Source organism: Desmodus rotundus, chromosome 2 (assembly GCF_022682495.2).
Source record: "Desmodus rotundus isolate HL8 chromosome 2, HLdesRot8A.1, whole genome shotgun sequence".
Lineage (NCBI taxonomy): Eukaryota > Metazoa > Chordata > Mammalia > Chiroptera > Phyllostomidae > Desmodus > Desmodus rotundus.
The window spans coordinates 59,193,179-59,206,058 of record NC_071388.1 but is presented as its reverse complement, the minus strand read 5'-3'; positions in this window follow the sequence as shown (position 1 = coordinate 59,206,058).

Below are 12,880 nucleotides of genomic sequence, written 5' to 3'. Positions count from 1 at the left end.
GCTGATAAAGGGCACACTTGACCTGGTTCCACCGTCTTTACTCACCAACATTCTCCCATTTATTATGCACCCTCTCAAGTGCACTCTGAAAATGTTTTGACCTATAATCCACTTTTAAATACTTCAGTCCAGACCGTGTAACATAAATGCGTGTGTTTGCTAGCTTCCTTGTACACTCTAAGGACAGGTGGTTGCCTTAATCAAAAATTCACAGCTAGCATTTCATCAAAATGCCACACACCAGACAGGAGTACTGCAATGCTTCAGCTACCTTCAATCAACACCAGAGGCTTTGTTAATTATGATAAATGTTGTTAGTAGATTTCATTGGTGAAATTAGTGACTTGTTTATTAGCATTATGTAAACTATAAGTGGACTGTCATTGGTGAAATTGGTGCTATTCAACATAAAGTGTTTTAGAGATGCTCTACACTTTTCACAGTCAAAGTGAACCCTTCATCTTTGTCCATAACGATGACACCAAGGACTAGAATCAGAAACAGTCCCATGTCTAGCCTAACTTCGGAGGATTCTGGTTGGGTGATACCATTAAAGGGTTACCTGAATCCTGCCTTTATTTAGGGCATCCACCTGAGATTAATCCTTCATACAAGATGTGGTTAGAGCCCCTAAACAGGAAACTTCTTAAGATTTACAGAACAGATGGTGTGAACTGTTCCTTTGTCCACTTACCAATACATGTTTGTTAAATAAATGTCTATGCACATAGGAATTTGGCTGAAGACTTGCTTTGAGTATAAACTAGTTATAGTGAATTTGTCATGAACTATTCATTGTCACTAACCTCTCTGATTGGTGGCTACTAACACCTAGCAGAAAGAATCTGGCTGTCAAGGACTATCACAAGTTGAAGTATGGCCTCGAAAAATTTATGTGTTGAAGTCCTAACTCCTAGTACAGTACCTCAGGATGTGACCTTATTTGGAAATAGAACATTCACAGAGGTAATCAAGGTAAACTGAAGTCATAAGGATGGGCTGTAATCCATTGTGATTGGTGTTATAACATTCGGAAACAGACACAGAGGGAGAAAGCTATATGGAATACAGACAGAGATTAGGGCAGTGTGTCTCTAAGCCACAACACACAGATTGACAGCAATCTACGAGAAGCTCCGGGAGGGCCTTAGAACAGATTCTGTAAGGAACCAGCTCTGCCAGCACCTTGATGGTGGACTCCTAGACTACAGAACTGTGAGACAACTGTACGACTGTTTTTTAAGCCACCCAGTGTGTGGTACTTTTTTACAGCAGCCCTAGCAATGTCCAAATGGTCTTAGGTCTGCTTGTGAAAAGGCTTCACTGATCGTTTGGGTTGATAAGTCCAGTTTCACAAGGCTTACAAACAGCTACTAACTGTAATTCCCAAAACACCTAATTGCATTAAGTTGTACTCCTGCTTTAAAAATCTACCCCACAAACGATAATGGAATGATGAGGTTGATACTAGATACACCTACTTACTGCCAATGTTCTCAAGCCAAAGGCTACTGGATATACCCCTGCAGTCAAACAAAATTGTGTTCATTGACTCATTATGACAAGAGAAAACGCACACCAAAGGGAGCCATGGAGGTCTCAATAGGCAGGTGTTAGGAAGGACTTATAAGATTTGGGCATGGTAATGATTGGGAGAATAGTTCAAGCAAATGGGGCTTTGCTCTCTATGGGATGCTGTCAGGAAGCAAGGTGATTCTATCATTGAGTGTTTTAATAATTCTCATTTAAAAGGCAGAAGGAACAAAGTGAAGCTAAAGCTGTAACTGGTAAAGAAGCAACACTACTCATATTAGCCCATAAAGAGGGGAATTCTGTGGTTTGGACAATGTTCTTTTTACACACACTCAGACGTGATTACGGAGTTGTCGCGTTTCTCTCGCTCCGTGGTGGTCACACAGTGGTCTTGCATGATGTTGGTGTTCTGTGAAACTGTTGATGTTCAGGGGGAGAACACCGAGGTCTTAGCTGCATGTGCCAGGCCCACTCGCATCAGGACCTATTTTGCTCTTTCTTACCACTGATCTATGTTAACATCATTAAAAGCAGGGCAGCTGGATAAAATGAAGGTACACGAAGGTATACCACGTCACCTCGAAAGTACTCTCGTCAAAAAAGAAAAAAACTCAATCTCATTGTAATTAAGCCTCTAGATCAGCATTGTCCAGTAGCAATATAATACAAGCTACACATATGCTTTAAAATTTTCTAGTAGCCAGCCACATTTAAAGAGGTAAAAGATAAAACTTTAAATATATTTTATTTAGCTAACATACCCAAATTATTATCATTTTAATATGTGACCAATATAAAATCAATAAAATTTTCCACACTCTTTTTGCATGGTGAGTCCTTGAGATATGGCGTGTGTTCTACACTGACCGCACACTTCAGTGCGCATCAAGAACATGTAAAATGCTGTCACCGCGTGTGCCTGGTGGTTGCCCCGAGACAGCGCCGCTCTCGCGCTGACTCTCACTTGCATGGAATCGTGGCAGAGGAAGGCCTCGCTCCACCAAAGAATAAAGTTAGCCTATGTGAGGTCTGTGAAGTTCTCCACGAGTGACTCAGTTTCTCCAACAAATACATGGTAAGGAAAAATAATAGGGAAGAGAAACTTTTATAGATTAAAGAATTTTTATGGGGTGTATTAACTAAATGCAATCTTCAGACCCTGTTTAAATTTTCATTTGTAAAAAGAACTGTAAAAAGATAGTGTTGTAGTCATTTGGGGAAACTAAATCCCAGAGTCTATCTTTTAGATAATATGAAAAAAATATTGGTAATTTTGTTGGCTGTGATAATGTTTATTGTGGTTATATTAAAGAAGAAAGTCCTTATCTGTTAAAGATATATGCTAAAGTATTTATGTGTAAATTGAGATCATATCTGGAATTTGATTTAAAATATTCCAGCAAAATAAAAAAAAAGTAGGAGGGAAGTAAATGAAACAAGAATGGCTGAATATTGATATGATGGGTGATAGGTACTTGGTAGTTTATTATACTGTTTTCTCTACCATTGTGTATACTTTAATATCTTCATAATAAAATGTTTTAAAAAGTGGGATAAAAGGTAAAAATAATCTATCTTTAGATTTATTATCAGAGTTGTGGCAAAGGTTCACTGGTGCATACATAAGTCAAAACTTATCAAATTGTACCCTATAAATATGTGTGGTTTATTTTATGTCAGTTAAACCTCAATTAAGTTGTTTAACAAAATAGTCTATTTATTATAGGACCACACATACTTGGCAACCCAGCACGGATTAGAAGTCTTCACATACATTATCTCAACTGATGTGAAGGCAATTTGTTAGAACTTTTTTGTTAGAAAAGACAGAATCTCAATTGTTTCTGGCTTAAGAAACAAAAATGAAGAGAGGATTATTGCCAGGTCTGGTATGAATTTTACCCTACTTACAAGCTACTAAATTAGCCCATCTCTATTTCATGAATGTTGTCAGGGGACACAAAACTCCTGGACCTATTCTGGCCCGACAAGCAGCATGAGTATCAGCGTATTTACTTTGGTTCCCTTGACCCTGAGTCCTTCCGAGGTGATACAATATGACTCAGAGGGATGCTCTGCACACAGTAGGTTTGCACCACAGCTGAGGAATACTGAGCTTTGGAAATCCATCACTTTTCTAGCAAGCAATAAGAAAGCCTGCTCTTTATCCTGCAGGCAGACATCACCTCATCCTTCAAGGTTGTTTGCTGTGTAGGTAGAGAGCAGGGTGATGGCTATGGAGTGGGGGGTAGTTAGAGGGTGGTGAGGTTGAGCAAAAAGGAAAAAGGACTCATGGACATGGACAACAGTGTGGTGATTGTGGGTGGGAGTGGAGTACAAGAGGGCTAAATCATAATGGAAAAAAACAAACAAAAAAGACTATTTGCTGTGAATGTTAACTATGAGAAATGGCCCAATAAAAGTGGTCAGAGCCTTGTGTTCTTAGCACACTCAGTATGGGGTGTAGGAGTGAGAGGGATCCATGGAGGGACGGTCTCCCTCAACAATTATTGGGTAATGTAACTGATAAATTCCAGAGATAACACTACAACTTAAGGCATAGTTGGATCGAGAAGCTCACATTTATGCCTCTCTCCATCTCTCAGCAATTTTCCCCACTGTGTTGGCTTAGATACTCTCAGACAGACTTTTTATGTGGTACAACTACCTCCTGTTGGCCTGGCCTGGGTAATTCCCTTCCCCTGATCTGTGACAAGAGGGTAGACTGCTTTTAACTGGCCAAGGTCAGAGCAGCTTTGCGCAGTAGGGCAGCACCACATGTAAGGAAGCACCATTCATCCCAGATACCGTAGATCTGTATGTGAACTACAACAGTTTCCAACAGATGGAAGTAGTGTCCTGAGGAAGGTGCTCTATGGGTAGCCACGGCCAGGGTCATGGGTCTGTTCCCGAGCTAGGAGGTGGGATTAATCCTACCCAAACCACACAGAGCGTTCCCCCAAAGTGACATTGGAAAGTATTTATCCGGAATGGTAACGGATGCTGGGCAAAGAAAACAACAGATGCCTCCTACAGGCCAGTACTGTTATGCCTATTTTCTAGATGAGGACACTGAAATTCTGCAATTAAGGAACCTTCTCAAGTCCCATAAAACACAGAAAGAGACAGACTCAACCAAGGAGTATGATTCCACAACACACCCAGTTTCCATTCAACCATCCCATTTCCTGGTCCTTAATGAGTCATCTCTAAACTTACTTATTTCATGTTCAAATCCCGCCAATAAATGCTCCCACTCTGCCCACCTAATCTCAACTCTCATCATTCAAAGTTGAATCTACCCTAGAAAGGAGTCTTTACTGCCCTCATTCATCCCTTTTGGTTCGCAATCCCGCACTCAATCCACTGAGCCACCCCAGCCAGGGCTTTTCATTCCTGTTAGGAACCTACGCTCCTTCAACTTATTCTCATTTGAAATAGCCATTCTCTCCAAATCTCAAAGCCTTATGCTTCTTTAAACTCCAACATCTGTCCATGAAAACAGAGATTTTACATTTGTTTGAAGTAACCCCAGCTCACCAATTCTCCCAGTGGGGCTTACGTGCTGAGGAGCCAAAGATCATGTCTTTCCTTATTAGACACAGTAGGCAACTTCTGGAGCATCTGGCCAGCCCCGAACTCCTCTTCTCAGAATCCTTTCTGCTCCCAACATGTAGGGGAGGAGGAAAGTAGGGGAGGAGCACTGGAAGCCAAATTGCATTGAGTGAGCCACCAGCCTGGCCTTAGCTGATTGGACTGGAAAAAATCAGCTGACCTAAGCTGGGCCAATTAGATTCTCTCTCCTGAGACCTGGGCTGGAGGCTGATACCTGGCAGTGCCTCCTCACCCCTCAGGGGAGAGAGCTGGAACAGAGAGAACCAGAAACTCAAAATGTGAGGGCTGGCTACATGGGTCCCTGGGCTATGAGCAGCAGTGAGAGCCAGCTTGCAGAGAGAGGAAGAAAATATTCTTTATGAGAAACAATTGGAGCATACACACTGCCTTGTCCTGGAGGCTTTCTGATTCAAAAGGCCTGCTAGCACAACCCACCCCGGTTTTCCATGTGAACCCCCGGACTAGACTGGAATAAGTTCCATCTTGTGCAAGCAAAAGAGCCCAGGCTGACCTAACCCAAAGCAGGTCTCACCATAAGTAAGCACTTACTTTTACACTTGGAGAATGCAATAAGGGAAAGGGTTTACATGCCGTCATTCATTACAGGACATCCAGCCACTCATTTGCCAGGTTTATTTATGTTTGTACTTGAGTGACAGCAAAGGGAGTCCTGGAGGAGGAAGACCAGTGACAGGGTCTCAGGAGGCCAGTCCTGGGACTTTTGCAGGGCCTCAGGAAAGGCAGGGCAGCAGTAGTGGTGGAGCAGCAGGTTGTGGGAGCTTGAGAGGCAGAACTAGGCTGAGCCAGTGGGAGGGGAAGTGAGAATTAATCCAGGCGTCCTAGTCAGGCAAACATGGGCAGTGACGGGTCGCTCAGCAAGTCCAGGAAAAACGAAGGGGAAGGAGTGCATCTGTGGGGAGTGAAGAGAACTGGGCAGGAGGATACCCGCATAGGCTTTTCGCCTGTTTCTGAGTGTCTGTAGCACAGACAGGCAGAGAAAGGTTTTAAAAATCACCTGCTCTCCATTAGGGAGCCGGAGTCTCCCTTTTATTACCTTCTCTTTTCTCAGATTCAGTGACAGCCTGTTACCGGACTTTTAATCTGACAAAACTGATATTGAAGGACAGGAATGTATTATTTCAGGCCTCAAGGTTATGTCAGCCTTGCTGGTTCTCAGTGGCCCACAGTCTGTGCTGGGCTCTGCATGGATGAGGCCCCCTGGGAAATCTAGATCAGGCCTAGGGACTCGGGGACCATGGGGAGAGTATCCGGGACTCTCTCTACCCTCGGCCTTTCTTCATTTCTCACTAAGTGTTGGACTAAATGTTGTCTCACTGAGGGAGACATCTCAGAATGCACAGTCCTGGGAGAATGACAGGTCTGTAACTCTATGTCACAGCTAATTCAGAAGGAGGAGGAGAGCAGGGGTCTGACTTGGGTGGTACATGAAGGAGAGAGGACAGAAGACTCCCAAGCATAAATAGAAGGTTTAAGAGCTCTGCACCTTAACGGATACTGTTCCCTGTCTCTGGACTGCATTCTCCAACCACCTTCTTCGCTTGTCACACTCCTACTCTTCTTTCAAGACCGAAGTCAAACAATGTCCCTTTTTCTTGATATCTTCCCCGTACTTATCTAGAGAGCACAAGTTTCACTCTCCTCTCTTTTCCTAACTCTCTTGTGGCATTTATCACACTGTGTTAGATTTTCAGAAGGATTTCTGGCAGGACAGCCAAGTTGTTAAGCACACAGATACTGGAATTAAAATCACCTGGATCCAAATCCTGGTTCTGCCATGTTATCAGCTGTGTGACCTCCAAGATCTTTACTTTCGTCATCTATACAATGGTTCAGAGGGTTCTTATGAGGATTAAATTAATGTGCTTTAAAGGGTGGCAGCTGTATAGTAAGCACTGTGTAAGGGTGAGCTATCATTAACATTACTCCCCTTCTGGACTACCACCTCCCCAACAAGTCAAGCTGGGGTTTGATTTTATCCTTGGCCTCCAAATGTGACACTGTTAACTGAATAAATCTTTGCCCTTGGTCATCTGATGGCCACAAATCCCAGGAAGCCTTCCTTAAAGCACCAGGCCCCCTGGCCTGTCTAGTTCCTGCTCTTCAGGGTCTCCAAGTTCTACTCACACCCTGCCTTTGAGTTACTCTTTTTAACATACCAGTTTCAGCACGTAATCTCCCAAACCCAAAGAAGTGATTAAAGCCCTGTGCCTTTCCATGGAGTACAAGGACCAGGACCACCTCTGCTGGCTGGCTGGTCTTCTATGTGTCATCTACTTGGGCACCAACCTTACCACTAATAAATCCCACTCTAAAATAATGCCAGAAAAACAAGGACGACGCTTTTTTAAAAATTATGTACTCGAGAAACACATGAATAAATTCTTATTTCAAAAAACAAAGGAAAAAAGAGAAGCCAAAAATAAACTATGGAGATACAGAAAATACTAATACAAAGCAAAAGCTCCCCACATTCATTCATACTCCCCTCTCCAGAATCCATCACTGCCATCACCTCACTGTCTCCTTCTAGGCCTTCCTATGTCCTTTAGGCATATAAAGAAATAGTTTGTCTGGGCTCTTTTTATATAAATGAGATTTGGGGGGACTTCCTGGTTGTAGTTTGCTTTTTTAATAGAGCAGTTCATTTTCCAAGTTGCAGAAGATTTTGTGGGTTGGCTCATGTGGTGCATTTTCCTGTTGGTGAACATTGACATTGTTTCCAAACTAAACAATGACTTCATTCTGGCACAGCTTCCATCACATGAAATTACCATTTTAAAAATATGAATTTAGAGAGTTCTGGCCAAGATGGAGGCGTAGGTAGAAATGCTTTGCCTCCTTCCACAACCAAAAGAAGGGTAACAACCAATTTAAAAACAATAAACAACCAGAAGTGCCAGAAAATCAAACTGCATGGAACTAACAACCAAGGAGTTAAAGAAACATCCATCCAGACTGGTAGGAAGGGTGGAGATGCGCAGCCAGGCAGAGCGGACCCATGGCACAGCAGCAGACTGTGCAAGTGAGGCGGGACTGGCTGAACAGGAAACTGAAGACTCAAAACTTCTAGCTATAAAATACTGTGGGGGTTGAGATGGCAGGAGAAACTCCAGTCTCACAGGAGAGTTCGTTGGAAAGTGGGGCTACAGCAGAGCAAGCAGCAGCATTGTTCCCTCTCTGACCCCTCCCCCATAGACAGTACCACAAAGCAGCAAGGAGGGTTGCCCCACCTTAGCGAATACCTAAGGCTCCACCTGCTTACAACATAACAGGTGCACCAAGACGAAGAAATATGGCCCAAATGAAAAGCAGATCAAAACTCCAGAAAAAGAGCTAAGCAACGAGGAGATAGACAACCTGTCAGATGTGGAGTTCAAAACACTGATAATCAGGATGCTCACAGAATTGATTGAGCTCGGCCGCAAAATAAGGAAGAAATGAAGGCTACACAAAACCAAATAAAGCAAAATATCCTGGGAACCAACAGTGAAGGGAAGGAAACCAGTACTCAACTCAATGATGTGGAACAAAAGGAAGAAATAAACATCTGACTGGAACAGAATGAAGAAACAAAAATTCAAAAAAAATGAGGAGAGACTTAGGAATCTCCGGGACAACATTAAACATTCCAACATCCAAATTATACGGGTACCAGAAGGAAAACAAGAACAGGAGATTGAAAACTTATTTGAACAAACAAAGAAGGAAAACTTCCCTAATCTGATGAAGGAAATAGACTTCCAGGAAATCCAGGAAGTCCAAGAAGCCCAGAGAGTCCCAAAGAAGTTGGATCCAAAGAAAAACACACCAAGGCACATGATCATTAAGTTACCCAAGATTAAAGATAAAGAAAGAATCTTAAAAGCAGCAAGAGGAAAGGAGAGTTACCTCCAAAGGAGTTCCCATAAGGCTATCAGCTGATTTCTCAAAAGAAACCTTGCAGGCAAGAAGGGGCTGGAAAGAAGTGTTTGAAGTCATGAAAGGCAAGGACCTACATCCAAGATTACTCTATTCAATAAAGCTATCATTTAGAATGGAAGGACAGATAAAGTGCTTCCAAAATAAGGTCAAGTTAAAGGAGTTCACCATCACCAAGCCCTTATTATATGAAATGTTAAAGGGATTTATCTAAGAAATAGAAGATCAAAAACTATGAACAGTAAAATGACAACAAACTCACAACTATCAGCAACTGAACCTAAAAAACAAAAACAAAAACTAAGTAAACAACTGCAACAGGAACAGAATCAGAGAAATGGGGATCACAGGGAGCATTATGAGGGAGATGGAGAGGGAGGGGAAGAATGGGGGGAGGAAGGCATAGGGAATAAGAAGCATAATTGGAGGCATAAAACAGACAGCGGCTGGTTAAGAATGGTATAGGAAACAGAGAAGCCAAAGAATTTACATGGACAACCCATGGACATGAACTGGGGGAGGGGGGTGTTGAACCTGGAGGGTAGGGGAGTGCGGGGCAGAGGGGGGGTAAAGGGGAGAAAAAAAATGGGGCAACTATAATAACATAATCAATAAAATATACTTTAAAATATGAATTTAAATCAGAATTAAGTAATAAAAACAAGGTTCTGGATATGTTGGTATTCCCAATTTTTTATTTTTATAACTGTATACAACAATAATAACAATTGTATTCCTAGATTTGTTTCTATATATTTAAGTAGAATTATAATAAAAATAATTTAAGAGGAAAAAAATGTAGAGGGTCTATAATTTTCAATTCTTTGTACAGACAAGCGCTCGGACCTTGCGCAAGTGTATTATTTGTATATTGCTGTGTAGCAAATTATCCCCCAAACCTAGTGGCTTACAACGACAAACATTGATTATCCTACAGTGTCTGTGTGTCAGCTCAGCTCTGTTGTCACTGGGTCCTCTGACTCAAAGCCTCACACGAGCGCAATCCAACTGTCAGCTAGGCCTGGGGCCTTTGCTGGCTATTGGTCGGAGACATTAGTTCCTTGCCGTTTGGGCCTTCATGGGGCTGGCTCCTCCTCACATGGCAGCTGACTTCACCCACAGAGAAGGCTCACAGACAGGCAGAGAAAAGGACAGAAGTCTCAGTCTCTTTGTAACCTAATCTTAAAAATGACATTCCATCACTTTGGCCACATTCTGTTCTTTTAAAATGAGTCGGTAGGTCCAGCTCTCACTTCAAGGAAGGGGATTTGCACAGGGGAAGGACACCAGGAGGAGATACCATTGGAGCCGTCTTGAAGACCACTTACTACAAGTAACTCGGCCTTTCTGTACTTCAGTTTTTTTGTCATCTGTAAACATCTATCATCGTGAATATTAAAATAATTAAAATATGGGAAGTGCCTAGAACAGTATCTGGCAGAGGATGAGCACTAAAAAACTTAAGCTAATTATGGACACAAAGATAATGCAAGTGTATATACCTACACTGTGCAATACAAAGTACTGAGTTCATGGTGGTTGTTCAAGAAATACCTGAAAAGACCCACAATAATTCAAGCCCTGGCCGCTGTGGCTCAGTCGGTTGGAACATCATCCCATAGCCGAAGGGTTGCAAGTTCGATTCCTGGTTAGGGCACATATCTAGGTTGCAGGTTCCTTCCCTGGTTGGGCACGTACGGGAGCAACCAATTGATGCTTCTCTTTCACATCAATGTTTCTTTCTCTCTCCCTTCCTCTCTCCCAAAGCAGTGAAAAAAATGTCCTCAGGTGAGGATAAAAAAAAAAAAGAAGTTTGAGCATGTGGAAACTACCCCAGAAACTAAAGTAATTTATAAAGATAGAAGTTCCTACTATAATTATCAGGGGGCTTCACAGTCACCTCCAAATTTCCCACAGGCGTATTAGAAATTTCCACACAACAAGCTCCAGTGTAATCCTGAGTCATCTCTAAACCTAAACCACACTTTGCTCTGAAAATGCACACCATTAGCCTGATTGCAGAAGTTGCCCGATTTGCAAAACCACACAATTTGTAAGTTACAGAAAGAAGGGCAAGAGCTTGTCTGCCTAACGGGAGCCTTTCTCATTGCGCTTGGCAGTTTAGGTGAGGGTTTTTGGGGCTTTTTGTTTTTTAAAAAAACAAGACACACCCTGATATTTTAAGGGAAGAAAGGTTACTCAGTACACCTGTAGGCTTTAAGGGTCATACAGAGGGGGAGATAGGTTAAGGAGAGGTGTCTTGCTTTGCACATGTCCCTTTTGTGCAATCCAGGACGAAGTGGGAGGGGGAAGGAGGCCAACCTGTCATGCGCCACATATGGTAAATGAGTCATGAATCAGGAGAGAACAAAAGGCTGGACCACCTCCCCCCTCTCCTCCCCAGGCCACAAAGTCACCCAGTGAAACACAAGCCCGGCAATAGTAGCAACTCTCCAGGTCAAATAAACCTCACAACAGATGTATGCCCTCCTGATAGAGAGTGCTCAAGCTCACTGTCCAATGTGCAAAGACCATCTTTCTCTGAATCAAAAGTCCTAAGGAAGGAGGAAGAAGGAAGGAGGACTGGAAAGGCCAGCCTGGCAGCTTGAGAGGTCACAAATGTGGGTCAACCAGCAAGCCTGTCCACTCCCATCCCACCTACCTTCAGCAACTGCCAAAAGAGACTTTTGCGTTTTTAATTACCTGCTTGACTTAATCAGGAGTGCAATGATATGAAGAAGGAAGTAAGAAGAAATTTCTCCATATCATGGGAGGCAACTGCCAGGGTAAGAGTAGATGGGTTAGTTGTGTTTTTGGAAAAATAAACCAAATCTCTCTGCAAATAATTGCTTTTCCTGTTCATTGTTTCAACACCTCTGAAATGAAATTGCCTTTTGAACAACCAGGGCCTAGCTGGGCTGGAACACTGAAAGCTCACCTCAACATAGCAAGGATGGGGACCCCACTTCTCCAATGAGAGCTAGTAAGCCCTGAGTATGAGGGACACCTGCACTGAGAGACCAGAGGTGGAAGGAAATGAATCTTGGTAATAATTCCACCTGTGCCATGGCTGGGTGACTCCGTTGGTTGGAGCATCATCCCAGGCCCCAAAAGGTTGCAGGTTTGATCCCTGGTCAAGCGAGATATATATATCTCTCCATCTTCAGGTAGGGATTAAAAAGTTCCACTTGCTTGGGTGCTAAATTAGAAATGGAAAATATTATACTTTCTCCAATAAAAGTGAAACTGTGGCTGAATTTTTCTGTTGTTGTCACTATTATGTTCTTTATGACATAAAAAGGCACACATGGAATAAATAGAATAATAATGATAGAATGATTTAATCTTTTTCTGTGAGGGTAAGCTAAGGAAAGAATTTATGTGAAGTGCACCCACAAAATTCAGTGCTTTATTATTGGCTGTGCATCTGTTTTCTGACTGTGTTGAGTGTGCCAATCTTAACTCTTTAACCAGACTATAAGTAGGAGCCAGGCATCATTGAAAGGGATATGGACTAGTAGTTAAGAAGGGCTCTGGAGCTTTTTCCAAACATTATCAGCTGCGTGATCCTCAGCAAATAATCTCCCTGTGTCTCAGTTTCAACTATAAAAATAGAAATGAGAACAATAGTATCCATCACGGAGAGTTGTTGCAGAGTCCTTAGAACGAGTCATCCATGCCTGGCACATAGAGGGCACTCAATAAATATTATTTATTGTTATTTTTAAAAGAATTTTAAAAGATTCTTTTTAGAGAGAAAGGGAGAGAGAAAGAGATGGAAACATCAATGTGT